Genomic DNA, 3565 nt, shown 5'->3' with positions numbered 1-3565 from the left:
AACCTTTCCTACTAATTGAAAAAAAATTAGAAACCCTCTACTATTGTCGTTATTCCTTACTAAAGGTAATAAAATAAATGAATTTACAAATTGTTTATAATATTAAACGTTACAGATAAAAGGAAAGAAACTTTAACTATCCAGAGATTATATAAATCATTATTTAAACAAATTTTGAGTTGTTTATTAGTGCCAGCACGACGTTGCTTTACCGTACACTTAAAGAGAGTGAGCATTCGGAGAGAAAGGGACAAGTTCAACGCTCGATTAAAATTGACAACATTTTTAATTTTTGATGAAAACCCTTTTAATTTAATATTAAAAAGACCCCTACATTCATATAGAATAAAAACCTTTCCTACTAATTGAAAAAAAATTAGAAACCCTCTACTATTGTCGTTATTCCTTACTAAAGGTAATAAAATAAATGAATTTACAAATTGTTTATAATATTAAACGTTACAGATAAAAGGAAAGAAACTTTAACTATCCAGAGATTATATAAATCATTATTTAAACAAATTTTGAGTTGTTTATTAGTGCCAGCACGACGTTGCTTTACCGTACACTTAAAGAGAGTGAGCATTCGGAGAGAAAGGGACAAGTTCAACGCTCGATTAAAATTGACAACATTTTTAATTTTTGATGAAAACCCTTTTAATTTAATATTAAAAAGACCCCTACATTCATATAGAATAAAAACCTTTCCTACTAATTGAAAAAAAATTAGAAACCCTCTACTATTGTCGTTATTCCTTACTAAAGGTAATAAAATAAATGAATTTACAAATTGTTTATAATATTAAACGTTACAGATAAAAGGAAAGAAACTTTAACTATCCAGAGATTATATAAATCATTATTTAAACAAATTTTGAGTTGTTTATTAGTGCCAGCACGACGTTGCTTTACCGTACACTTAAAGAGAGTGAGCATTCGGAGAGAAAGGGACAAGTTCAACGCTCGATTAAAATTGACAACATTTTTAATTTTTGATGAAAACCCTTTTAATTTAATATTAAAAAGACCCCTACATTCATATAGAATAAAAACCTTTCCTACTAATTGAAAAAAAATTAGAAACCCTCTACTATTGTCGTTATTCCTTACTAAAGGTAATAAAATAAATGAATTTACAAATTGTTTATAATATTAAACGTTACAGATAAAAGGAAAGAAACTTTAACTATCCAGAGATTATATAAATCATTATTTAAACAAATTTTGAGTTGTTTATTAGTGCCAGCACGACGTTGCTTTACCGTACACTTAAAGAGAGTGAGCATTCGGAGAGAAAGGGACAAGTTCAACGCTCGATTAAAATTGACAACATTTTTAATTTTTGATGAAAACCCTTTTAATTTAATATTAAAAAGACCCCTACATTCATATAGAATAAAAACCTTTCCTACTAATTGAAAAAAAATTAGAAACCCTCTACTATTGTCGTTATTCCTTACTAAAGGTAATAAAATAAATGAATTTACAAATTGTTTATAATATTAAACGTTACAGATAAAAGGAAAGAAACTTTAACTATCCAGAGATTATATAAATCATTATTTAAACAAATTTTGAGTTGTTTATTAGTGCCAGCACGACGTTGCTTTACCGTACACTTAAAGAGAGTGAGCATTCGGAGAGAAAGGGACAAGTTCAACGCTCGATTAAAATTGACAACATTTTTAATTTTTGATGAAAACCCTTTTAATTTAATATTAAAAAGACCCCTACATTCATATAGAATAAAAACCTTTCCTACTAATTGAAAAAAAATTAGAAACCCTCTACTATTGTCGTTATTCCTTACTAAAGGTAATAAAATAAATGAATTTACAAATTGTTTATAATATTAAACGTTACAGATAAAAGGAAAGAAACTTTAACTATCCAGAGATTATATAAATCATTATTTAAACAAATTTTGAGTTGTTTATTAGTGCCAGCACGACGTTGCTTTACCGTACACTTAAAGAGAGTGAGCATTCGGAGAGAAAGGGACAAGTTCAACGCTCGATTAAAATTGACAACATTTTTAATTTTTGATGAAAACCCTTTTAATTTAATATTAAAAAGACCCCTACATTCATATAGAATAAAAACCTTTCCTACTAATTGAAAAAAAATTAGAAACCCTCTACTATTGTCGTTATTCCTTACTAAAGGTAATAAAATAAATGAATTTACAAATTGTTTATAATATTAAACGTTACAGATAAAAGGAAAGAAACTTTAACTATCCAGAGATTATATAAATCATTATTTAAACAAATTTTGAGTTGTTTATTAGTGCCAGCACGACGTTGCTTTACCGTACACTTAAAGAGAGTGAGCATTCGGAGAGAAAGGGACAAGTTCAACGCTCGATTAAAATTGACAACATTTTTAATTTTTGATGAAAACCCTTTTAATTTAATATTAAAAAGACCCCTACATTCATATAGAATAAAAACCTTTCCTACTAATTGAAAAAAAATTCAAAACCCTCTACTATTGTCGATATTCCTTACTGAAGGTAATAGAATAAGCGAATTTACAAACTGTTTATAACATTAAGCATTACAGATAAAAGAAAGGGATGTTTGATTGTCCAGAAATGAGTTGATTTATTAAAACCAGCACGCGGAGAGGAAAGGATAAGTTTAACGTTCGATCAAAATTTACATTTTTAATTTTAATTTGAGATTAAAAAGGTCCCTACATCCATCTAGAATAATAGTTTCCTACGAATACAAAATAATTTAAATACGCTTAACTATTCGCGGCATTCCTTATTGAGGATAACTTAATAAGCAAATTACAAGTTCTTTATAGCATTAAACAGTACAATATGAAAATCAAGCATATGATTGCTCAGAAATGACAAACAAATTGTGAGTTGATTAATATGGTGTTCCCGAGCGATAGAAAAATTATCTAGTACCTTTTATCCAGAAGAAGAAATTCTCTTATCGAAGATTATAAAAATTAGTTTTATGTGGTCGATTTCACATCTTAACTACTCAAACGATCATCATGAACGTTTGCAGATACATTGTCAGAATAGTACTTAGGCTACCTTTATCCAGAAAAAATACTGTTCTCGAGGAATTTAAAAAATTTGTTTTATGTGAGGTACAGAAATGGACATAGGGTACCTATTATCCAGAAGAAAAAATGCTGTTTCCGAGGGATGGTAAATAATATACAAAAATAATTAAGTTAAAATTATAATTACTACACAATTCAAAATTCATTTAAAAATTTTGATACTGTTGAATTATTTCTCCTTGTATTATTAAAGCGAAAAAGTGCAAAAAACCCGCATTTAACATTACCCCAGCCACCAGTTAAACGCCGAGACCCGCCTCCCAGCTTCACCACGAACTCTTCGTGATGAAGGATACCTGGCAAGTCAGACTCGACGATTAACCGATAACTGGAACAGTGGTAAATACAGGGGTAATACACCGCCGGACTTACAGTCGCCCGTTTGGCCTATTCCACCTAATAACGCTTTGCTATAGGTACCCTCACTCAGCGTCTAGGCAGTCAACCTACGATCTGCGACCGTATTACCGCTAGA

The sequence above is a fragment of the Agrilus planipennis genome, unplaced genomic scaffold (assembly GCF_000699045.2).
Source record: "Agrilus planipennis isolate EAB-ADULT unplaced genomic scaffold, Apla_2.0 scaffold194, whole genome shotgun sequence".
In the NCBI taxonomy this organism is placed as follows: Eukaryota; Metazoa; Arthropoda; class Insecta; order Coleoptera; family Buprestidae; genus Agrilus; species Agrilus planipennis.
The sequence above is the reverse complement of the archived record's forward strand: the minus strand, read 5'-3'. Positions refer to the sequence as shown.